The sequence below is a fragment of the Stigmatopora argus genome, chromosome 4 (assembly GCF_051989625.1).
Source record: "Stigmatopora argus isolate UIUO_Sarg chromosome 4, RoL_Sarg_1.0, whole genome shotgun sequence".
NCBI classification, from domain to species: Eukaryota; Metazoa; Chordata; class Actinopteri; order Syngnathiformes; family Syngnathidae; genus Stigmatopora; species Stigmatopora argus.
The window spans coordinates 16497276-16523597 of record NC_135390.1 but is presented as its reverse complement, the minus strand read 5'-3'; the positions used below and the strand labels follow the sequence as shown (position 1 = coordinate 16523597).

The window sequence follows — 26322 nt, the reverse complement described above, 5'->3', positions numbered from 1 at the left end:
CTAATAATGTGCTTTTGATTCATACCGTATCTCAGAAATACCACGTGTGATGATTTTCTTAAGATTTTCCCTTCAAAGTAAGACATTTGTATTAAAATCATGAATATGGAGGTGAAAATTTTGAATTGGGGGGCGGCTTATACGCGAGAAATTGCAAAATTCAATGATTTTAAGGCAAAGAAAATATGGTAGTTGCCATTGGAAATTGTATCAAATGTGTTTATTTTGCAATATCGTTCTTGTTTTTGTTTTTTTCCACTAAGTGTACGAATATTTTTTACCAGTGACAGATGCTTTAGGAAGCCATCTCAGCGTCACTTTGCTAAAGATTTCGCAAAAATACCTTCATGGAGGAATTGATCCGATTTTCTCCTCGGAGAACCTGGACCAAGCCTCTTCGTCTTCCTCCTCTTCCTCTCCCGCTGCAAACGCGGAAAAAGCAAAAAAAGCAAAAACGCCAAATTGGAAAAAACAGCTGAGGGTGTAAATAATTCATGCAGTCAATATGACTTTTTTATGTAAATTCAGTGCATTAACCCTCTATTATAATGATGGACGACAGATAAGGGTGATGTTTCCTTGGTACGAGCTAATGGATGACCATCATAAATTCCCCGCACATTTTATTGTGTTGCCGAGGAAAATTGTGCCTGCAGGCAACGTTGTTTACTTTTATGTCGGGGAGGCGGAGAAAGCGGGGGAAAAATCCCGCCGTCGTCAAAAGCGAAGCGGAGTACGAAAATAGTAAAAATAATAATAATAATAACGGCGGTGCTTGGACCTCGCCCGGCGAACATTGCTTAGTTTCTCCTCGGAGAGCACTTCTCGCCGCGCTTAGCAATTACTCACGACTGGATTTGGAGATTTGGGAAGGTAAAGAGGCGTCATTTTTCATCACGCTCTCCCGCCACGATTCTCGCCGGCCGCTGCGTTTGTACTCATCGGCGGATCAAAACGCATATGCGATCAAGCCGTGATGCCGTTATCACTCGGAGTACTTTCTTGTGAACTTCTACGCTATTGATGAGAAGAAACGACGCCGTTTGGCCCGTCCGTCATCCCCGGCCGCCCCCCCCCCCCTCGATTTTGCCCCGTAGGCTACCCTCGGGCCGCCTCGAGTCAACACCCTCGCTCCTTGGTCTTCCCTCCTCCATCTTTGATTCATCTTGTAATATCGGCAGCCTAATTAATGGGAGAGCCGGTGCGTCTCGTGTGACTTGTTTTGGGAGGATTTTAGTATGCTAAAACCTCCCTTTTTTGGAAAGCAAAACCCCCCTTCCCACCCCACCAACCCCCCGCTGCGCCGCTTTCTCATTTTCACCAGTTCGAAGCTGATGTGTTCTTGACAGTCCGTCATGTTGCTTTTTTTTTTTAGAAACCTACCGTTACCGGATTAGATGGCTGTCCATCCGTTTTCTTTTGGAGCTTGTCCTCATTAGGGTCACGGGGCGTTGGAGCCTAACCCACTCTGGCTGGACTGGTCGCTAGCTTAATCCAAGTGCAAAGTTAGAAACGCGTTGGCCAATTTATTTCAACTGGAAGGGCTGGCTGTCATACATAGCCATTGATGGTGGGAGACATCCAATTCATTTTGACTGGGAGGGGCGAATTAATGTTCATTATTGAGTTAATGAGTTAAATTAGTTTGCTAAACGGGCAATCGGTTTGAGATGCTGGACTGCTAAATTAATGTCCAGGTATGTCTTGTACTTAGCGTAATTGCAACAAACAATATTTGTATTTTTAGGTTTCAAAAGTGCATTTTATGAGATTTTTAGGCTGAATTCAAATTACATAGTCAGGAAAAATTGCTCAACAAAATCAATAAAGATGCTCAGCCGTATACCGAACAAAGTTGAGACAAATGAATGAATTTTTTAAAATGGAAATTTAAGGCCGACGCGCTAACCACTTGGGGTTCTAATATCGCGGTGAAAATTCAATTCTGGTTTGTAGTCGAGTCATACCTCTACTTATGAAATTAATTGGTTCCAGAACTTTTTTCGTAACTTGAAAATTTCGTAAGTAGAGGTGTTCTTAATATGTAACTTCTCTAATTCGTTCCACGGTCCTCACACAACTACCAACTAAATTGGTCAAAGTGTCCCAATTTTGTATGAAAGATGTGAGTAAACACAAATGAAAGAAGAAAAGTACCGTAATTACTCGAATATAACACGCAGGTTTTTGCAAAATAATTAATTCCAATAGTTGGGGGTGCGTGTTATAATCAAAAACTAATTTTTTTTTTTTTTTTTTTTTTTTTTTGTGTGTCTTGTTACATGGCCCTTAGCCTGGTGCTTTTTCTTGCCAAATAAATTGAATTGAAATTGAATTGAATAAAATAAATTACAAATTTTCGATCGAAAAAAGCATTGTCAAACTCACTTTGACGCACGGATTTTACGTCATCTCGTAGAGCCGACGCACGGATTTTACGTCATCTCGTGAAGCCGACGCACGGATTTTACGTCATCTCGTAAAGCCGAGACCACCACTGCCCCCCTCTAGCCTCGTACCCGTCTCAGTTCACCCTCTCTCAGTTCAGTGTTATAATCAATAACTAAAATAAATTACAAATTTTCGATCGAAAAAAGCATTGTCAAACTCACTTTGACGCACGGATTTTACGTCATCTCGTAAAGCCAATCGGATGATGTGTTGTGGGAGGAAGAGGAAGTGGATGAAGGAAGCGTGGACGTTGATAGGATTCTCAACGAAGAGATGTATGAGAGGACAGACAAAGAGAGAGAGGAACTTTTCATTTGAAGGATTCTAATGAATAAATTTGTTTGAACAAAACAATCGTGAAACGAAGAAAAAAAGGTAAGATTTCTGATTTTTGTCAGCAGGAAATTTTAGGTGCGCACTATATTCGAGTACTGCGTTTTTCCAGATTTTTTTGGCCCAAAGTTATACCTGCGTGTTATTTTCGAGTGCGCGTTATATTCGAGTAATTACGGTATAAGGAAATGATTTTAAAAAAGATAAAACATATGAAAATGTGCCCTGCGCCGCTGAAATAGTTCCCTCCGCGGCGGTTATACTGGGAGATGTAATACCCGTGTTTGCCCATTCGAGCCGAAAGCTGTCCACTTTGTAGTACATTTTAGACTTTAACTTGTGTGTGTGTGTGAAAATATGTGCTGCATTGCATTTGTATGGATTTTAATCGCTTAATAAGGGGAATTCAAAATAAAATGCATTTACTTTTGGAGGCATTTCTTAACCCGGATCTTTTTCGTATCTTGAGTCGTTCAATTAAAAAAAAATGTAACCTGAAACTTTCGTACCTAGAGGCATTTGTAAGTAGAGGCATGACTGCAGTTTGAAAATGCTAACACATGGAAACGCACAGATGTGCACGCTGTAGCAGATGGCGGCAGCCAGCTGTTTGACAAAAATACTCCTAGCACATTCACAATGTCAACACACGTGACCCGTGCTAGCAAAGCGGCAACTTGAGTTGCTCACCTTCCCGCTCGGCGTCCCCACGGACGGCAAAGTCACATGACCAAAAAAGACCGCAAAGCTTCCGGCTAAGTGGGTCAAGTGGGCGGTTAAAGTCATATACATTTCCCCGCGTATGGGGCGTCGTGCTAAACGCACCATGCTAATTACCCACCCAGCTGCCTGGTGCCACATCCCATAATAGCTCTGGCCTCAGCGCCGGGTCCTCGGAGACCCTTCTCTGCCCGCCTATTGCTAATTTCTCAATTTATTCGCCACATTTACTCTCTCGTTTTTAGCACGCTTAACCTTTTCCGTCCGCTAATGCACACCTTTGTCAAACGTGGACCGAAGTGACGCCTCGCTAATGATTCACTTAGCATTCGCCGCGCCGATTCTAATGAACAAACCCGGGCGGCGGCGGGGGAATTGGCTGATTATTATCATGTACATAAGGAATTGACAAAGCCGATGAATAACCCACTTTTGTTCAAATCGCCGGGCGAGGCCTGCTTGGGTATTTAGCCGCTTTTGTTTGTGCTCAGAACTTCCATCCGCCGCCTCGGGCAAAGAAGACGCTTTGTTGCGCGCGGGACCGGCACGCGGAGAGGCCGCGGCGGCGAGCATCGGGGGAGCCCGGCGCCCCCCCACTCCGGCGCCATCGCTGGAGGAAAACCAAAGCTTGGCGCCGTTTCCCCCTCTTGTTTGCTGGCACGCCGAGTGTGTTTATCTAGAAAAGAATAACTTGTTTTATTCATGTCGGCGTTGGAACGCGCCACGGCCTCCCGAGAGCGAGGGGGTTGATGGGGATTGGGGGATGAATCGGGTTGGCTTTTTTATCGGCGAGCTCGAGCGTATGTGCGTAAGTAAAAGCCTCCAGCGCCGAGTCGACTGGCGACTTTTGCCACTGTTTTCTTGTCCTTTTTGATGAATAGTCCAAAGGCGCTTTAAAGATGCGATATATCAACCAATTATGGGGTACAGTGTGGGAAGTAATTATTCCGTCCCCATGTGGCTGTGCGCAGTCGACCAATTACCGGTACTCTGGATGTCAACTTGTCTTGTAAGAAAATAAAACTAGGAAAGGACACAAGGATTTTTTTTGTTTATTGTTGACCTCTTGGTTTCAAGGCCAAAATCTTGATCGTGTGTCTGTCTCGACTCCCAAAAGTCTTGATCTTGTCCTGGTCTCAATCGGGATGTGTCAGATTTTCATCTTGATCTTGTTCTAGTCTCATTCAGGATCTGTCCATCTTGGTCTTGACTTCCTAACGTCTAGATCTTGTACTATTTTCAGTCATGATGATAGTGTCATCTCAGTATTGTTGTCGGTCTTGGTCCTTAATCCAAAAGTCTTGATTTTGGCCTGGTCTGGATTGTGTTCTTCTTATTCCGGTCCTGGTCTCAGTCATGATCTTTTCCTAGTCTCAATCAAGATGTGTCCTATTTCCATTTTGGTCTTGATTTCCTAAAGTCTTGATCTTGTACTGTTTTCAGTCATGATGGTAGTGTGGTCTTGTATTTATCTCGCTATTGTTTTCGGTCTTGGTCCTCAATCCAAAAGTCTTGATTTTGGCCTGCTCTGGATTATATTTGTCTTATTTTGTTCGGTCTTGGTTCCGGTTTTAACCCCCGACAATCAAGATGTTGTCTTGGTCTCAATAATGATCTAGTCTAGGCTCAATCAGCATGTGTCCTATTTCCATCTTGGTCTTCACTTCTTAAAGTCTTGATCTTGTTCTGTTTTCAGTCATGATTGTAAGTGTGTTCTTGTATTCATCTCAGTATTGTTGTCGGTCTTGTTCCTGAATCCAAAAGTCTTGATTTTGGCCTGGTATGGATTGTATTTGTATTATTTCGGTCTTGGTGCCATTTTTGACCCCCAACAATCAAGATGTTGCCTTGGTCTCAGAAATGATCTTGTCTTGTTCTTGATTCAGTTCATGTCTTAGACTTCGTACCTTCTAGACTGGCGTGGACCAAACAGCTTCTCCAAGACCTCACCAGAGAGGTGGTCTTGGTCGGTTTATGACCTTTCTGATGACATTTTTGTCTGCTACCAGAGACCGAGAGAATCCAAAATGGGTAAAACGGGATCAGTTTTACAAAAATCATACTTTTTAAAATATCCCGAACAAAAGTTATTATACGCCATACACAATTTGAAATTATCAAAAACGTATAAAATACAGTAAAAACGTATAAGTTGACAGGTACTCGATTCCAGATTTTGCTTCTCATAGTGAGGACGTTCAAGAGAACATCATCCCCGCAGTCGGGCACCGAGCTGGAAACATTTCGATTTCCGGGCGCAGTGCTACGCCGCCATGTTGAGAATAACCGTACCGTAAAAAGGTCCTTCCCTCAGCATATTCGCCGAACGCCAGCCGCCATTTTGCCTCCCGGCCCGACCCAAACGCACCATCGAATCGAGGCGGGCGTAGAAATGGAAATGATCAATGGCTTGCCACTGAACCTCAAATAAAAATCGGATTAAAATCCACTGGTTGCGCAGTAAAGACGGCAAATCGAGCATGAAGCGCGGCGTCGGCTTGTTATGAAACACGGCACGCTCTCCTCGCCAGCGATCCTTAATCCCCGGCAATTAAAATATTAATCAGCGGACTATTAATTAAGAAGCTTAAGTGCTCCTTGTGGTTTTATTAGCGGCAGCATTTGGCAGTCTTTAAGTGACAACCCAAATGGGGCCACTCTTGGAGAAAAAGACGATAATTGGCTTTGGCAATTCCATTTCCGTGGCCGCAACATCCTCTCACCCGTGCCCATGCCGACCCATCAATAATTGATCTAATTACTGATATAGTGGCATGAGTCACTCCCCGTTCAAGAGACAAACATGATTATTTAATAATAATAATGCTCCCAAACATATGCAATGTCTCCTGACCTGCCTACTTGTCTCAATTTTTAATGACGTGATAACACAAAGAGCTAAAAAAAAACAGCACAACAAAAGAAATCCGCTGGTTACCTTTAACTCATTGCATGCCATTGATGGTAATAGAAGTCCAATTCATTTGAAAACCGTATTTTCTCGCATACACGCCATTTTAACAATGCGGCCTATACGGTCATTTATGATTTTTCTTAATATTTTCCCTTCAAAGTAATACATTTGTACTCCCTATTAAAACCATGAACATTAAGGTGAAAATTGTCAATCAGGGGGCGGTTTATACGAGAGAAATTGTAAAATTCAATGATTTTTAATGGAATTTTAAGGGTGCGGCTTACATGCGGGTGTGGCTAATATGCGAGAAAATACGGTAGAGGGAAGGCAGTAAATGAATTGTGTCAATAATAATAAGAATGGAATAATCTTACACAATCTGTGAACTAAATTTTAACAATCAAAACAAGAAAAATTATTTGACTTTATTCAAGAAAAAAATCTTGTTTCGATTTTAATTAAAAGTTTGCAGTGGACTTTTTTTAAACTGTTTTTATAGACATGATGACTCATGATAGAAGCGCCTCCCATTAAAGTTTTGTGATTCATGTTTTTAAACACAAAAAGACAAAAAACTTCAATTACTGACACTAGCAGCTTGCTAATGTGTCATAAATCAGCCTAAATTTCAAATATGACTCAGAAAAGGCCCCCCAAAAAACAAAGCAGAACTCAGTGTCTTTTCGAGCATGCCAAAAATCGACTCTTTCTATTTATTCGTGTTAGACATGCCCCCCAAATTCCGCATTGCTGAATTAAACCGGCTTCAGGGGGTGAATTTTGAAAAGATTCCGCGTGGACTTATGTTAAACAAAAAAAAAAAAACTATGACCAGGGTCATATTTGAAGATGAGAGGGGCCTCTGAACACTATCCACATCCCATAATGATCCCAATAATAACCCCCGACAACACGCAGGGACATAAAAAAAAATAGTGCAGAAGTGTGTGTGACTGTGTGTGTATGTGTGTATGTGTGTGTGTGTGTGTGTGTGTGTGTGTGTGCGTGTGTGTGTGTGTGTTTGTGTGTGTGTGTGTGTGTGTGTGGCTGGGATTATGAGGCGCAGTAAAACACGAAGAAACTCAGTGAATATGCTGGAGGTAAATGAAGTCCCAAGGGTGTAATATTCACCTCGCCATAATAATTCTGCCTCTGTCAAAAGCCAGCCAGCTTTGCTCTAAGTGTGTGTGTGTGTGTGCGCAGTGTGTGTACAGTATGCGAGAACTACACACACATACAGACCCTAACTCTCTTCCCGCCTCCTTTTCATCACGAGTTCGCTCTCGGTGGCAACAACTCCGAGTCGGTAGGAAGTTGCTGTGTATGTGTGCGTGTGTGTGTGTGCGCGTGTGTGCGTGTGTGTGTGTGTGTGACCACAAGTTGACGAGGAATGAGCGGTTTTCCTTCGCCTCGCATGACTGAGAAGAAGCTGCCCACTTGGGGGGACGGACGCCGACTCGCTTTGTGCAAATGCACTGATCGGAAGGATGGATCCATTAAACGTGTGTGTGTGTGTTTGTGTGTTTTTTCCCGAGCAGCCGGACGCAGTGAATGGCGCTCATTAGCCTCGCGTTAGCCTTGCTAGCTGCAAAATGCCCTGTGGCAATGAGGTCATCGCCAAGGTCGCCACTTGATTACATGCTAATGCGCCGATGTGTGGAAAGAACGCGCACATGAACACAGATGTTGATGTCAAAGATGGGTTTTGTTGGGGTTACTTTTTTGGATGGGATGAGAATTTTGAAAGGGAAAGGAATTGTGCTGCCGTAATGAGGTTTCCAGTGAAAAGGCTTGAATTGTTATTGTTAGTCATTATGGAATCTTATTTTTATCTTTATGGTGGCAGTAATATTATGAAATTGAAAAATGTGGAAGTGAGGTTCAAAATTGAATAATTTTTCGGATTTTTCCCTTAGTTTTTGAAGAAATTTGAATTGGTATTTCATTATCTCAGGGGTGGCAAACACGTGGCTCTCGAGCCGCATGCGGCTCCCGACCAGAATGAATGCAGCTTTTTTGCTTCTTATCATATTTTGTAAATAGTCTTTGTCTCATTTCATGTTTCTCTTATTTTTATTTTCTCTTAAAACACACTCCAATTCTTCAGGGCCCATTAAAAAGAAATCCTACATTATACAGTAACACCTTGAAATAAGAGCTTAATGCGTATGTCAATTTACTCGTATCTCAAATCAATATTTTTCCCATATAAGATAACCAAATACAAAGTACCCTCTGAAAAAAACACCTAAAAATAAGATTTACACATTTAATTTGGCTTTGTTCAAAAGTGGACGAATGCCTTTTTTGTACAGTTAAAACAGGAAACGTCATTTTTCAGCTTGTGGTCTCGCATGCGGAATCCTACTAATACTTAAAACCGTACTCATGTTTTTGCGTTTTTCGCAGGCTCGGAGTGGAACGCAAAGTCCTCCGAGTGGACCGCAAAGCCCTCCGAGTGGAAGGCGAAGCCCCCTTATGTGAAATTAGTCTCGCTGGGAAGGCGGGAGACGCGCTCAGGACCCCCCGCCCACTCCTGCCCGGCAACTGTCAGGCGTATTGAGGTGCGCGCCGCGTTAATTGCCCGTGCGTGCGCACCGGCTCAGGTGCACCTTTTGGCCGCCGCTTGCAAACGAGATGCAGAACGCCGCCCGCGGAACCTCCTTTCCCGAGGATAATTGACCCTGGGGATCCGCCTTCTTTGCCGGGTTCGCCTCCTCCCTTCCGCCGCTTCTGATTGGTCGCCAGTCAGCGGGATGGCGTCGCACCTTTTGACCCGGCGGTCTCCCGTTCCGGTTCGCGCTTAGAAATAACTCCACTTTATCAAAGCGCAATGCTTATTGGACACAGGAAGCGATTGAATTAAAGCGGCCAGTAAAGATTGCAGAGGCCATGGGCAGACGAAATTGATATGGTAACATGCTGACGGTGAAATCTGATTGGGTAAAATAAATAAATCACGTGCCATAGAAGCAATGCAATGGCCAAAAGAAATGCAATGAAGCGGAGAAAATCGACTATTGCAAGTGAACAGTATCTGTTGTGCTAGTTAGTAAAAGAAGCTAAAATCCTTCATTTTCCGAACGGAGGGGTGCTGGAGCCAATCCCAGCCCACTATGGCCACTAGACAGGAGACACCCAGGATCGTTGACCAGCCAATCGCAGGGAACGAAGAGATAAATGACAACTATTCACGCTAACACTTATACATAGGGGCAATTTAGACTGTTAGCCAGCTAGCCTAGCATGCATGTTTGGGCAATGCACTGATAAAATAACATAAACAAATTTAAATGAACTTGGATTACGTTGGCTCTTTTTGCCCCGCCCCCACACTGACTTTCAGTCAATATCGAGGGTTATTTGATTTTGTATTCCCTTCAAAATATTCCCAAAATGATGCACACGTCCTCACAATAGGATAATAAATACGCCATTCGCATTGACTTACGGGGAAAAAAAACACAGTGCTCGCAGAGGGAGTTGCGACCAGAGACATTACACGAGGGAGTTGCGGGGAGAGAGACAGTGGCCATGATGTTCTTATGAGCAGCATCTCGCGTCTGCTGACTGCTCGTATATCAAAATTTGTCTGGTATCTCTAGATAAATATTTGCCCGAAATTTTACTCGTATCTCGAATTGCTCGTATGTCGGGCCACTCGTATGTCGAGGTACCATTGTACAGCCCGATAAAAAAAAAAAAAAGTCAATTTTTCCTGCGCCCCTTTAACCTTCCCCATCTTTTCTACCCACTTTAAAATCCCAATAGGATGACTTCCTACCCCCGAAATATCTTTCCCCTCACCTTCAATTTGCTTTTTGACACGTATGGCAGTGGGTGTTGAAAACCCTTCAAAACCCTTCAACCCCTGAAATTTGATCCACCAACAGTGGGCCATAAAACGCATTCGCGCTTGTCTGTTTGCACACGTTTCAAGTCGACTCGATGCGTGTTTGTAAACGTCTGGAAAAACCCACCGCTCCTCCCGCCGTTTTCTTTTTTACAAAGAGACCATCCGAGGCAGAAGACGTCTGCGCTAGCGTTTCATGCTTAATTCCGTGTCAATTAGCCGTCCCGTTACCTTCCCTCTAGCCAAAGACGAGCCCGCAGAAACATGGCGGCTTTGACAGGCGCGCTGTTCAATCATTCATCTCGAGGCCTCGGGGCCCGCCGAGCCCTGTCAACAAACATTCCGTTGAAAGGGTATCAAACCCCGGACTCTTTCGCTCTTCTTCGCCTGACGCTTTATCGCTTTCGTTTCTTCGTGGCTTCCTCCCTGGGTGCGTGCCTTCCTCACCCACCTTTGCCAGGCTTTCTTCCACCTCACACTCGCGCCCCGAGGCAAGAATATACACGTATTTTCATCCACGGAAGCAGCACTTCACACACCGCGATAAGCGTCCATCATTCCAGGAATCGGAGGACGCTTCGGGTTGAAAATGTTCTGATTTTCTGCGGATTGTTCTTTGAGAATCGGGAAGGAAATGTCAAAAGTTGGATTGCCTACATTTATGGATCGGCGGTGTGTGTTTTTTACAGGCCGGGGGTGTGACAAGCTGCCACTTGGGTTGTTGTTGATCTTGTGGACACTAACGTTGAAGGCCTCGTCCTCGGTCGTTCGGGAAGCGGTCTTCTTGAAACTCGGCAGGTATGTAGCCCGAGCCGGTAGCTATCCGTCCTTGGAGGATGTTTCTATGGATTAGTTAAAAATTAGAAAATTTTATTCAGTTTTTGACTTTTTTCAATCATAAAAATGTAAATACTCGTTTTTTTTAAATACATTTTAATACACACAAAATAAATTTGATACAGTGGTACCTCGAGATACGAGCTTAATTTGTTCCGGGACTGAGCTCGAATGTCGATTTAATCGTAACTCAAATGAACGTTTCCCATAGAAAAGAACTAAAAACAAATGAATTCGTTCCAATGTGTTTAATAGTACTAAAATTAGACGGATTTTGCAGAGCGGAGAGGGGGGGGACTTTTTGCACGGCAACGCGCTCGTAACATAACAAAACAAATTAAAATGAACTTGGATTACGATGCAGACACACTCAAAAATAAGTTTAATTGAACCTTACACTAAACTTAATTCTAATTTAGTTTTAAATGTTGATACCTTTCTTCTCCCGGGTTGGCTCTATTTTCCCCGCCTCCAACCTGAGTTTCACCCTTGCTTTTGTCTTCCCTTCAAAATATTCCCAAAATGATGCACACAAATGTCCTCACAATATGATAACGCACGACCAATTGCCAATGAGAAGTAGTATATACTCCTCGTATTAGCGATCGCTCCGCCATTTGCACTGACTAACGGAAAAAAACACCGCCCAGTGCTCGTAGAGACACTACACGAGGGAGTTGCGATGGGAAAGACAGTGGCCATGATGTTCTTATGAGCAGCCTCTCCCATCCGCTGTCTGTTCGTATATCAAAATGTCTCGTATCTCAAGATAAATATTTGCCCGAAATTTTACTCGTATCTTAAATTGCTCGTATGTCGGGGCACTCGTATGTCTAGGTACCACTGTATTTGGATTTTTCAACTTTTCTTGACCCAAATTGTCTTTCTTGCAAAAAAAAACGAGCAAGGTGTTTGTGTATGAAATAATTTTGATACTTGATGATGAAAGCAGTCTTTCATCACAGCGTGATACATTTTACACATATTTTTAGTGAGTGTGGACTCCAAGCGCTGCGCTCTCATTTTTTTTTACCCTACTGTACCAATTTTTACACACAAAGATTATTAATTTTGTTTTTCTATCCCCTTTGCCTTGTTTTTTTTGTTCCCACATAAATACCAAGAAAAACACTGCAATATCTTGAGAAAATAACAGACATGTCATTTTTTGAGAGTACGTATAACATTAAATATAAAACAATAAAAATTATGTAGACAAAAGTATAATTTTGCACTGTTAAAAAGTTAGAATTTAGTTTTACAATTTTACAAAGCGGCACATATAACATATTTCCTTTAAAAAGACTCAATTTAACCGTGAATTTTAAAAATAAAAACATTAAAACAAACAATTTGACCAGAGTAAATACATAATATTACATGCATGAAAGTGTCATTTTATGAGAAAAAATAATTATTTTAAGAGAAAGTGTTGAGCGAAAAAAATACATGCTTAGGCTCCTCCTCCTCCCCATCCAGCTGGATGAGATTGTAATGCTACTTATAGCTCTGCAGCATATTATCGACTTTGGATCATTTGCAATTGATTTTGAGGGACTTTCTGCGTATTGTTTGTCGATTCCTGCTCATTTTGGGGCATTTTCTGTTGCTTTTGCAGCATTTTTCAGTTCCTTATCACTCATTGGCTGCCATTGAAGGCGCTGTTTGGGCGGCACGGTGGGCCACTTGACCACACAACTCAAAACCTTTGTTTATACACGGCAAGATCGACCCACGTAGTGCGCTACTTCCTGCCCGCGAGCCACACGTTTGACGCCGCCGCTCTAAAAAAAACACCCGAATTAACTCTTCCCAACCCCAACGAATGGAACTTGCCAAAATGCAAAAATCATGCGGCGTTCCCTGTTGGTATGAATAAAAATAAATAAATAAATAAAAATCTGCTAATACCAATTAGCACTCTGTGGACACCCCATTTTCATCCAAGAGTTGACGGCATCCGCTCTGCGAAATAAACAGAACGCTAACTTGGCCACGTTACGAAGCGGAATGGAAAAGGAACATGGAGGCGGGGCCTAATCCCCCCGTGTGTTTCTCCCACTGTATACATGCCTCACAGGTCAAATATATACGGCGGGCTTCTTTCCATTCAATAGCAAATCATTTGCTCAGAGCAATCATACACGAGATAAACAACAACTCATCCGGTCTAATCTCTCTGCGGACCGCCAGACTGGATCAATTAATTACCTAGCGCGTGTTTGACTGGAGGCCATGGGTAATGATATTGAAATATTCATTTACCTTTATCCAGGGACCGATAACGAAGCGGGATACGTCGTCGACATCCGCCCGCGTATTGTTGGTTTTTTGGGGGGTGGGTGGTTTTCGCATGTTGAACTTTGACTGGAGTTTTAATTCGCGACGATTGCCTGCGTTGTTATTTTTTTTATTTGACGCCCGGTGCTGAGTCAGACGGCGCATGCCCACCAGAGAGTCGGGTTAGGGGGAGGGTCGGCGTATATTCAAATATGCCCTTTGATCCAATTTTATCGGGGCTGTCTTGTAATCACGTCTCGTTTGGGAGATTCCACGTGTGGGGGTGAGAAGAATAACAAAAAGGCCTAAAAAGATGAAAAATGAGATGTAAACTAGTACTAGAATTAACTAAAAGCAATGTAAACAAGATAGATAGATACGTAGTACACAGATTTAGTGAAAATAGGGTGGTGGATTTGGTAGTCTCCATGTGGTAGGATTTAAAGACATTTCGCAAGAAGTTGTTTAAAAGATTTCCAAATGTATTTATTTTTTAACTTTGTTTGTGGTTTTCTTTCAAGATTTCTACCAAATGACGTCGCTAAGCTAAAGGATGATTTGATTTACCAAATCCGCGAAACCCATCCAAATGCCAAATTTTCTCGACCCCCACCGAAAAATAATAATAACAGAAAAATGGCACAATTCCAAGCAGACCTGGCACCGTTAGAAACCAGACCGGACCAACGTTTAGCCACCTACTTGGTGCCAACACTGACCGCCCCCTTTCCTCGTAAACAGTTTATTCCATTGACCCTATTAGCGGATATTAGCCCCCCCTTCCCATACCATCTCCCATGTTGCCTCATTACGGGGTATACAGAAAAGGGGGGGTACGGCGATGAAAGAAGGTGGCGGGCCCCTCTTTTTTCCGAGAGAACCTTCCATACGGAATAACTGACACGGGGGATTTAGCCACGCCCCAGGATCTGGCACTCGGTGTCGGGGAGCATTGTTGGCTGGGATTACAGGCCGAGCGGGGGAACCTAATCCCCTAATTTTTAATCTCTGTTGATTCCACGGGGATGCCGTGGAGATGGACGGGGGTCGGTGGGGGGGAGGGGCCAGACTGGTAACAAAGGGGAGATGATTTTTGACGGTTCTGATACTTTAGGAACAAGGTGAGTGGGCATTTTGGATTGTTAACTTTGGTTGTTTTTGTTGTTATTATGATGGGTTTCTATTGCGATGGTAAACCGGGAAATTTGGGTTTTGTTGCTAAAAGTTGGTTCGCGAGCCAAAAAAAGGACCATCATAAAAGGACTGTAGATGAAAACTTTGCCCTGTAATCGGCTGGCCTTGTGCCCGAAAGTCAACTGGGATAGGCTCCAGCACCCCCCGCAACCCTAGTGAGGATAAAGCGTTTCAGAAAATGAATGAATGTAAACTGTGTTGGGTCAAATTTAAGGGGCAATTGAGAAGTTTGAGGAAGTCCGGGACTGGTCTCTATTTCGTGATTGTTTGCCAATCATGGTAACCATTAAACTCGGTAAGGTTCATTATACGATGCTATAATTAAAGTATTCAATTCAATTAACCCGTTGATTGCCTAATGTGCATTTTTGCTCAAATTAAAGCAGTCTCATGACAGGCCAAAACTAGCAAAAGTGCCAAAAATGTTTAGAAATTAGCGCCATGCTCTGTAAAAATGAAAACTGTTGTTCAGAGTCCGTTAGACGAAATAAAAACACTCTTCAAAACAGCTTTTCGAATGTAAACGAAAAATTGTTCTATTGTAAACAAAAAAAATTGAATGTAAACAAAAGACTGTTCGAATGTAAACAAAAACTGTTCAAATGTAAACAAAACATTGTTCGAATGTAAACAAGACTGTTCGAATGTAAACAAACGACTGTTCGAATGTAAACAAACGACTGTTCAAATGTAAACAAACAACTGTTCGTATGTAAACAAGACTGTTCGCATGTAAACAAACGACTTTTCGACTGTTAACAAAAGACTGTTCGAATGTAAACGACTTTTCGACTGTAAACAAAAGACTGTTCGACTGTAAACAAAAGACAGTTCGAATGTAAACAAAAGACTTCGAATGATGTAAACAAAAGACAGTTCGAATGTAAACAAATGACTGTTTGAATGTAAACAAGCGACTGTTTGAATGTAAACAAACGACTGTTTGAATGTAAACAAACGACTGTTTGAATGTAAACAAACGACTGTTTGAATGTAAACAAACGACTGTTCGAATGTAAACAAACGACTGTTCGAATGTAAACAAACGACTGTTCGAATGTAAACAAAAGACAGTTCGAATGTAAACAAAAGACAAGCGTGGACAAACATTTTACTGGACTTTTTTTCAGCCATTATATCCCCAAAAGTTTAAATTTTTCAAGAAAAAAAATGCACAATTTCTGAATCATATCAGAAAGTGAATATTGCTATATTTGGATGTAAAATGGGATGGGGGGGGGAAAAAACCTTCCTATACTACAAGTAAAACGCAATTTTCCACAGGCGTAAATCCTCCCAACATCAGGGGCAGCCAAAGGGTTAACAGATATGCTCCCTCGCTATAAGTAGCCATACATTTGCCAAAAAGCGGGCTGTGGGGAACGCCGCGCAAACGAGCGGGACGCGAGAATGAGCTGGCGGCGAAAGCGCTGATTAATGCACAATTAGTCTTGTGTTGTGTCACTTGTAAGAGGACGGGCGGGCGGGCTTAGTTTGTTGGAGCTCTCGGCGCCGTTCCAGCTGGCCCTTGGCTGGCGGCGGGGACGTACGGGCCTCCCGTGCCAGCTGGCAGCCGAACAGACTCGCGCCGCCCGCTTTCCTTCATGACAGACAACCCCCCCCCAAAGAAAAATCTTTAAAAAAAACTCGCTGATGGTCCTTGAATGCTCCTTTTTACAGGCAACAAAAAAGGAGAAAACACCTTTTCAAGTGTTCCCCGCCAAGGACGTTGGGGGCAAGTCGGAAATGTTCATTCCAAACGTCGCCCGAAAAATATTCTGGCATACATTTTGCTACCTTCCAAAAGACTTTTTTTTAATATTTAGACTATTTGGGGAATAAAATGTTTTGTAAATGTTGCATAGGCTAAATTGACTAAAGAGTGAAGGGAAAATATCTATAAATAAAGTTACATCACATTGAAAGAAATCCTTCAAAATAAAAAAAATCACTTAAAAAATACGTATTGTTAAATAGATTAGATGAAAAGTTTAGTGAGAAAATGCAATGGGACGCAGATTTTTTTTAAAAATTTATTCATGGTTAAATTATGGCAGTAAAAGTTGGAATTTTTGAAATATCAAAGATGATGAGATTTTCATACATCATATAACTCATGTATAAACTATAGTTACAAGAATAAAGAATTTACATGAGTAGACACCAATCTTACATTCAGAAGCAAAAGTCTTTCTCTTCTTAAATTCATACTTAAGGACAATTTCCAGGAATTGAACCCTTGATTTTAAATCTGCGAAGCAGATGCGCTAACCACTATTTTCCTTTTTTATATTCATAAAAATGTAATTTCTAATTTTCAGGAGTCCAATCTCTGTCCCAAAAAAATCCCCTAATCCACCCTTCTCTTTTTCCAAATTTGAGATTATAATCTCATAAACATTTTTTATCGCCTACTATTTTTTTTTACTTGCCGCTTTTTTCCCTTAAATATTTTCCTTTTTTTTAGATTCATTAAAAACGCATCTTTCACCTTTTACAACTCTAATCTTTAGCCAACCTTGATTCATTCATTCATTCATTTTCTGAACTGCTTATCCTCACAAGGGTTGCGGGGGGTGCTCGAGCCTATCCCAGCTAACTACGGGCACCAGGCCGGGGACAATTTACACTCCAATAAGCCTAGCATGCTTGTTTTGAGATCTTAGAAGAAACCGGAGTACCCGGAGAAAACCTACATAAACCCGTGGACATGCAAAATCCACACAGTGAGGACCGAGCTAATATCAAACCCTCGACCCCAGAACTGTGATCCCGACGCACTAACCACTCGGCAGCCCTACAAACTACACGTGATATTTTCAAATCAATTCAAACTTTATTTATACAAAACACAAGAAAATATTACACAGGAATCTTTACAGGTTTTCATTGCCATCAATAAAAATCGGAAGTTAACAGCACGCGGCTAGGTGAGATGGCGCATCACAGTTCTAAAATCGAGGGTTCAATCCCCGGCGGATTCCAATTTTCTTCCGTTAAGTTTGCATGTTCTTCCCAGTCTTGCGTGGGTTTCTCTGGGTACTCCGGTTTCCTCCCACATCACAAAAAGCATGCATGCTAGGCTAGGCTAGGCTAGCTGGTCAAACACTCTAAATTCCCCCAAGCTATGAGCGTTAGCGTCAATGGTTCTGGTAATCTGGCAGACCAATTTAGAATCCTCCAGTTGACTGGGAAAGGCTCCAGCACCCCTCGCGACCCTTGTGAGGATAAGTTATACGAGAAATGAACGACCCACACTTTTCCGCAGCAGGAGCGACCCGGAAATCGCGTCTTGGTAAGAATGCTGTCAATTCTCCACACAGGCCAACCCCAACTTTCCCGTCAACCCGTTCGTGGTTTTTTTCCGGATGTTTTTTTTTCATGCTTTTTTTTTCCCACCCCAGCAAACAACACCGTGTCAGGCGGTACTAATGAGTCCAATAAGCGCCACGCTGATGTAAGGCCGACGGAATGAAGGCCCTCTTTTAGATATGTCGTGCGCTCCTTTAATTTCATCGCTCCGTCAGCGATTATTAAAAGCCATTCGTCATGAGGGGGGGCGAGAAATCATCCAGGAAAAGCGAAATAACGGGCGCCGCGGAAAGAAAAAGCGCAAATGAGCGCGGCCAGACAAAGAAGGATGACTTTCTCGGGACGGGTTGTCGTATTTGGGGAGGGGGGCAGGTGGCGCTCCTTGCTTTTCCCTCACCTTGGGGAGTCTTTTGGGATGAAGGCCGGGGGAGGGGGCTCAGCGGGGGTGATAAATGGAGAACGTGCGAGGTGGAAGGGGGTGCTGGACCCCCCCCTCTCGCGTCCCTTCGCTCTCCCCTGGCGTTGGCGGAGCCCTCGCCGGCCCACCTTGGTGCCCATTTGTAACTGTCTTGGAGGGGGAGGGGGACACACCCTCATTTTTCTCAAGCGCCACGTCGGGTGGGAGTTGCATCAAATCTAAAGATTTATATTAGCCATGCCGATATTCAGGAAAATGACGGATTTTGAGTGTTCAATGTTGTTGTTGTTGTTGTTGTTTTCTTTCATTTTTCTTAAATTTTCCAAAAGGTAGAAAAAACTTTACAATTTTTGTGACCAATAATAAGAGGAAAACAAAAGAGGGTGGCTCAGTGGTCGAGTGTTTAGCCTGTCGGCCTTACAGTTCTGGGGTCCGGGGTTCAATCCCAAATTGATCCTCGGTGTCTGGAGTTTGCATGTTCCGTGTAATTTGGCACCCTTTTCTTCCCATCCAATGGTATGATGGCATCAAAGTGGTGGCCGTCCAATCCCGTGCCGCAGCTCCAATAAAAAGGAAATTAAATGATTTATTCTATGGTTCCCGCCCGCGCCGCAAAGTCAAAACATGAAAAATGGAAGACAAGAAAGGGCTTTCAGAAACACTTGTACGACGCGTCTTACCCATTTGCCCTACTCGCCGCCTCTCCGACTGAATAGTGCATGATAGCACTGAGAAAAAAAATGGAGGTGGGGGCGCTGGGGGTGCTAGAAAGAGGAAATAAAATGAAGTGTGACAACATATGAATTTCAAATTTCTTGGGTGACACCAAAGTCGTCCGCATTTCCCCGACAAGGACACTTTGTGATTTTTAATTCCGTCCTCTGATTTGTATCGCCGGAGCCCTTAACGAAGAGCCCCCCCATGATGGCGGATGGGGGACGGGGGGCCACTACAGTTCTCCCCTTCTCCCAAGGAGTTGTGTTGTGTGGGAGTTCAAAATTAAATTTGTATGTTCACCCCAGGCTTGCGTGGGTTTTTTCCAGGTGCTCCGGTTCCCTCCCACTGGACTAAAACATGCTAGGCTAGGTGGTTGAATACTCTAAATTGCCCCGAGTTATACAGTGGTCATGTATAGTAAGGCTTTTTTTTGTTTAAAAAAAAAGTACCAGGTATGTATGGTAAGGCTTTAAAAAAAAAAAAAACTTGACCAAGTAAGGCTTTTTCCTTAAAAAACGCCCATGTATAGTAAGGCTTTTATCTTAAAAAAACGACCATGTATAGTAAGGCTTCTTTTTCTTTAAAAAATTTTAACATGTATAGTAAGGGTTTTTTGTTTTAAAAAATGACCATGTATCGTAAGGCTTTTTTTCTTTAAAAAGGACCATTTATAGTGATTTTTTTTTGTTTAAAAATGACCATGTTAGTAAGGCTTTTTTGGTTTAAAAATGACCATGTATAGTAAGGCTTTGTTTCTTTAAAAAACGACCATTTATAATAAGGCTTTTTTTCTTAAAAACGACCATTTATAGTAAGGCTTTTTTTAGTTTAAAAAAGACCATGTATAGTAAGGCTTTATTTCTTTAAAAAATGACCATGTATAGTAAGGTTTTTTTCTTAGAAAACGACCATGTATAGTAAGGCTTTTTTTCTTAAAAAGTGACCATGTATAGCAAGGTTTTTTTTTCTTTAAAAAATGACCATGTATACATGGTCATTTTGAATTATCTTGAAACTGCCTTATAATAGGAATGAAGTGTGAAGAAGTGAACAGAAACAACCAAAGATTTAGTTTTTTTTGTTTGTTTTTTTGTTTTTTATACAAGTGATAACCAGCATTTGTTGCAACTTTGTTCCTACGCTTAACATGGGACAATTGATTGATCCTAAAAATCTACATACAACAATTTTCAATCTCATCATTAAAAGTTTCCTTAAATTCCTGGAAAAAAATGTTAAAAAGCATGCATAACGTCTTTCGCGGTAGTTTCTTTAAAAAACTACCATTATAGTGAGGCTTTTTTCGTAAAAATGACTGTTTAGTAAGGCTTTTTTTTCTTTAACAATGACCATGTATAGTAAGGCTTTTTTAGTTTTAAAAAGACCATGTATAGTAAGGCTTTATTTCTTTAAAAAATGACCACATATAGTAAGGCTTTTTTTCTTAAAAAATGACCATGTATAGAAAGGCTTTTTTCTTAAAAAACAACCATGTATAGTAATGCTTTAAAAAAAAAACTACCATGTATATTAAGGCTTTATTTCTTTAAAAAATGACCATGTATAGTAAGGCTTTATTCCTTTAAAAAACTACCATGTATAGTAAGGCTTTATTTCTTTAAAAAATGACCATGTATAGTAAGGCTTTTTTTCTTAAAAAATGACCATGTATAGTAAGGCTTTTTTTTCCTTAAAAAACAACCATGTATAGTAAGGCTTTATTCTTTAAAAAAACTACCATGTATAGTAAGCCTTTTTTCATAAAAAATGACCATGTATAGTAAGGCTTTTTTGTCAAAAAATGACCATGTATAGTAAGGCTTTTTTAGTTTAAAAAAAGACCATGTATAGTAAGGCTTTATTTCTTTTAAAAATGACCATGTATAGTAAGGCTTTTTTTCTTAAAAAATGACCATGTATAGTAAGGCTTTTTTTTCCTTAAAAAACAACCATGTATAGTAAGGCTTTTTCTTAAAAAAACAACCTTGTATAGTAAGGCTTTATTCTTTAAAAAAACTACCATGTATAGTAAGGCTTTTTTCATAAAAAATGACCATGTATAGTAAGGCCTTTTTAGTTTAAAAAAGACCATGTATAGTAAGGCTTTATTTCTTTAAAAAATGACCATGTATAGTAAGGCTTTTTTTCTTAAAAAACAACCATGTATAGTAAGGCTTTTTTCTTAAAAAACAACCATTTATAGTAAGGCTTTATTCTTAAAAAAAACTACCATGTATAGTAAGGCTTTTTTCGTAAAAAATGACCATGTATAGTAAGGCTTTTTTATCAAAAAATGACCATGTATAGTAAGGCTTTTTTTGTTAAAAAATGACCATGTATAGTAAGGCCTTTTTAGTTTAAAAAAGACCATGTATAGTAAGGCTTTATTTCTTTTAAAAATGACCATGTATAGTAAGGCTTTTTTTCTTAAAAAATGACCATGTATAGTAAGGCTTTTTTTTTTTCTTAAAAAACAACCATGTATAGTAAGGCTTTTTTCTTAAAAAACAACCATGTATAGTAAGGCTTTATTCTTCAAAAAAACTACCATGTATAGTAAGGCTTTTTTCGTAAAAAATGACCATGTATAGTAAGGCTTTTTTGTCAAAAAATGACCATGTATAGTAAGGCTTTTTTTGTTAAAAAATGACCATGTATAGTAAGGCCTTTTTAGTTTAAAAAAAGACCATGTATAGTAAGGCTTTATTCTTTAAAAAACTACCATGTATAGTAAGGCTTTATTTCTTTAAAAAATGACCATGTATAGTAAGGCTTTTTTTCTTAAAAAATGACCATGTATAGTAAGGCTTTTTTTTCCTTAAAAAACAACCATGTATAGTAAGGCTTTTTCTTAAAAAAAACAACCATGTATAGTAAGGCTTTATTCTTTAAAAAAACTACCATGTATAGTAAGCCTTTTTTCATAAAAAATGACCATGTATAGTAAGGCTTTTTTGTCAAAAAATGACCATGTATAGTAAGGCTTTTTTTGTTAAAAAATGACCATGTATAGTAAGGCCTTTTTAGTTTAAAAAAAAGACCATGTATAGTAAGGCTTTATTTCTTTTAAAAATGACCATGTATAGTAAGGCTTTTTTTCTTAAAAAATGACCATGTATAGTAAGGCTTTTTTTTCCCTTAAAAAACAACCATGTATAGTAAGGCTTTTTCTTAAAAAAACAACCATGTATAGTAAGGCTTTATTCTTTAAAAAAACTACCATGTATAGTAAGGCTTTTTTCATAAAAAATGACCATGTATAGTAAGGCCTTTTTAGTTTAAAAAAAGACCATGTATAGTAAGGCTTTATTTCTTTAAAAAATGACCATGTATAGTAAGGCTTTTTTTCTTAAAAAACAACCATGTATAGTAAGGCTTTTTTCTTAAAAAACAACCATGTATAGTAAGGCTTTATTCTTAAAAAAAACTACCATGTATAGTAAGGCTTTTTTCGTAAAAAATGACCATGTATAGTAAGGCTTTTTTATCAAAAAATGACCATGTATAGTAAGGCTTTTTTTGTTAAAAAATGACCATGTATAGTAAGGCCTTTTTAGTTTAAAAAAAGACCATGTATAGTAAGGCTTTATTTCTTTTAAAAATGACCATGTATAGTAAGGCTTTTTTTCTTAAAAAATGACCATGTATAGTAAGGCTTTTTTTTTCTTAAAAAACAACCATGTATAGTAAGGCTTTTTTCTTAAAAAACAACCATGTATAGTAAGGCTTTATTCTTCAAAAAAACTACCATGTATACTAAGGCTTTTTTCGTAAAAAATGACCATGTATAGTAAGGCTTTTTTGTCAAAAAATGACCATGTATAGTAAGGCTTTTTTTGTTAAAAAATGACCATGTATAGTAAGGCCTTTTTAGTTTAAAAAAGACCATGTATAGTAAGGCTTTATTCTTTAAAAAACTACCATGTATAGTAAGGCTTTATTTCTTTAAAAAATGACCATGTATAGTAAGGCTTTTTTTCTTAAAAAATGACCATGTATAGTAAGGCTTTTTTTTCCTTAAAAAACAACCATGTATAGTAAGGCTTTTTCTTAAAAAAACAACCATGTATAGTAAGGCTTTATTCTTTAAAAAAACTACCATGTATAGTAAGGCTTTTTTCATAAAAAATGACCATGTATAGTAAGGCCTTTTTAGTTTAAAAAAAGACCATGTATAGTAAGGCTTTATTTCTTTAAAAAATGACCATGTATAGTAAGGCTTTTTTTCTTAAAAAACAACCATGTATAGTAAGGCTTTTTTCTTAAAAAACAACCATGTATAGTAAGGCTTTATTCTTTAAAAAAACTACCATGTATAGTAAGGCTTTTTTCGTAAAAAATGACCATGTATAGTAAGGCTTTTTTGTCAAAAAATGACCATGTATAGTAAGGCTTTTTTTGTTAAAAAATGACCATGTATAGTAAGGCCTTTTTAGTTAAAAAAAGACCATGTATAGTAAGGCTTTATTCTTTAAAAAACTACCATGTATAGTAAGGCTTTATTTCTTTAAAAAATGACCATGTATAGTAAGGCTTTATTTCTTAAAAAATGACCATGTATAGTAAGGCTTTTTTTCTTAAAAAACAACCATGTATAGTAAGGCTTTTTCTTAAAAAAACAACCATGTATAGTAAGGCTTTATTCTTTAAAAAAAACTACCATGTACACTAAGGCTTTTTTCGTAAAAAATGACCATGTATAGTAAGGCTTTTTTGTCAAAAAATGACCATGTATAGTAAGGCTTTTTTTGTTAAAAAATGACCATGTATAGTAAGGCCTTTTTAGTTTAAAAAAGACCATGTATAGTAAGGCCTTTTTAGTTTAAAAAAGACCATGTATAGTAAGGCTTTATTTCTTTAAAAAATGAGTGTATAGTAAGGCTTTTTTTCTTAAAAAATGACCATGTATAGTAAGGCTTTTTTTTCTTAAAAAACAACCATGTATAGTAAGGCTTTTTTCTTAAAAAACAACCATGTATAGTAAGGCTTTATTCTTTTAAAAAACTACCATGTATAGTAAGGCTTTTTTCATAAAAAATGACCATGTATAGTAAGGCTTTTTTGTCAAAAAATGACCATGTATAGTAAGGCTTTTTTTGTTAAAAAATGACCATGTATAGTAAGGCCTTTTTAGTTAAAAAAAAGACCATGTATAGTAAGGCTTTATTTCTTTAAAAAATGACAGTGTATAGTAAGGCTTTATTCTTTAAAAAACTACCATGTATAGTAAGGCTTTATTTCTTTAAAAAAATACCATGTATAGTAAGGCTTTTTTTCTTAAAAAACAACCATGTATAGTAAGGCTTTTTCTTAAAAAAAACAACCATGTATAGTAAGGCTTTATTCTTTAAAAAAACTACCATGTATAGTAAGGCTTTATTCGTAAAAAATGACCATGTATATTAAGGCTTTTTTGTCAAAAAATGACCATGTATAGTAAGGCTTTTTTTGTTAAAAAATGACCATGTATAGTAAGGCCTTTTTAGTTTAAAAAAAGACCATGTATAGTAAGGCTTTATTTCTTTTAAAAATGACCATGTATAGTAAGGCTTTTTTTCTTAAAAAATGACCATGTATAGTAAGGCTTTTTTTTCTTAAAAAACAACCATGTATAGTAAGGCTTTTTTCTTAAAAAACAACCATGTATAGTAAGGCTTTATTCTTCAAAAAAACTACCATGTATAGTAAGGCTTTTTTCGTAAAAAATGACCATGTATAGTAAGGCTTTTTTGTCAAAAAATGACCATGTATAGTAAGGCTTTTTTTTGTTAAAAAATGACCATGTATAGTAAGGCCTTTTTAGTTTAAAAAAAGACCATGTATAGTAAGGCTTTATTCTTTAAAAAACTACCATGTATAGTAAGGCTTTATTTCTTTAAAAAATGACCATGTATAGTAAGGCTTTTTTTCTTAAAAAATGACCATGTATAGTAAGGCTTTTTTTTCCTTAAAAAACAACCATGTATAGTAAGGCTTTTTCTTAAAAAAAACAACCATGTATAGTAAGGCTTTATTCTTTAAAAAAACTACCATGTATAGTAAGCCTTTTTTCATAAAAAATGACCATGTATAGTAAGGCTTTTTTGTCAAAAAATGACCATGTATAGTAAGGCTTTTTTTGTTAAAAAATGACCATGTATAGTAAGGCCTTTTTAGTTTAAAAAAAAGACCATGTATAGTAAGGCTTTATTTCTTTTAAAAATGACCATGTATAGTAAGGCTTTTTTTCTTAAAAAATGACCATGTATAGTAAGGCTTTTTTTTTCCTTAAAAAACAACCATGTATAGTAAGGCTTTTTCTTAAAAAAACAACCATGTATAGTAAGGCTTTATTCTTTAAAAAAACTACCATGTATAGTAAGGCTTTTTTCATAAAAAATGACCATGTATAGTAAGGCCTTTTTAGTTTAAAAAAAGACCATGTATAGTAAGGCTTTATTTCTTTAAAAAATGACCATGTATAGTAAGGCTTTTTTTCTTAAAAAACAACCATGTATAGTAAGGCTTTTTTTCTTAAAAAACAACCATGTATAGTAAGGCTTTTTTCTTAAAAAACAACCATGTATAGTAAGGCTTTATTCTTAAAAAAAACTACCATGTATAGTAAGGCTTTTTTCGTAAAAAATGACCATGTATAGTAAGGCTTTTTTATCAAAAAATGACCATGTATAGTAAGGCTTTTTTTGTTAAAAAATGACCATGTATAGTAAGGCCTTTTTAGTTAAAAAAAAGACCATGTATAGTAAGGCTTTATTTCTTTTAAAAATGACCATGTATAGTAAGGCTTTTTTTCTTAAAAAATGACCATGTATAGTAAGGCTTTTTTTTTCTTAAAAAACAACCATGTATAGTAAGGCTTTTTTTTTTCTTAAAAAACAACCATGTATAGTAAGGCTTTATTCTTCAAAAAAACTACCATGTATAGTAAGGCTTTTTTCGTAAAAAATGACCATGTATAGTAAGGCTTTTTTGTCAAAAAATGACCATGTATAGTAAGGCTTTTTTAGTTTAAAAAAAAGACCATGTATAGTAAGGCTTTATTTCTTTAAAAAATGACCACATATAGTAAGGCTTTTTTTCTTAAAAAATGACCATGTATAGAAAGGCTTTTTTCTTAAAAAACAACCATGTATAGTAATGCTTTAAAAAAAAAACTACCATGTATATTAAGGCTTTATTTCTTTAAAAAATGACCATGTATAGTAAGGCTTTATTCCTTTAAAAAACTACCATGTATAGTAAGGCTTTACTTCTTTAAAAAATGACCATGTATAGTAAGGCTTTTTTTCT

The 26322-nt window shown here is 38.7% G+C and overlaps 1 long non-coding RNA gene across 1 annotated transcript in view; it reads left to right on the top strand.

Moving 5' to 3' along the window:
- Positions 1 to 26322, top strand: part of LOC144073043 (uncharacterized) — a 56218-nt gene that overhangs the window by 15914 nt on the left and 13982 nt on the right. Inside the window, exon 3 of the long non-coding RNA XR_013299993.1 lies at positions 10964 to 11072. This is a non-coding gene — a long non-coding RNA (uncharacterized LOC144073043). The remainder of the gene's footprint in view (positions 1 to 10963; positions 11073 to 26322) is intronic.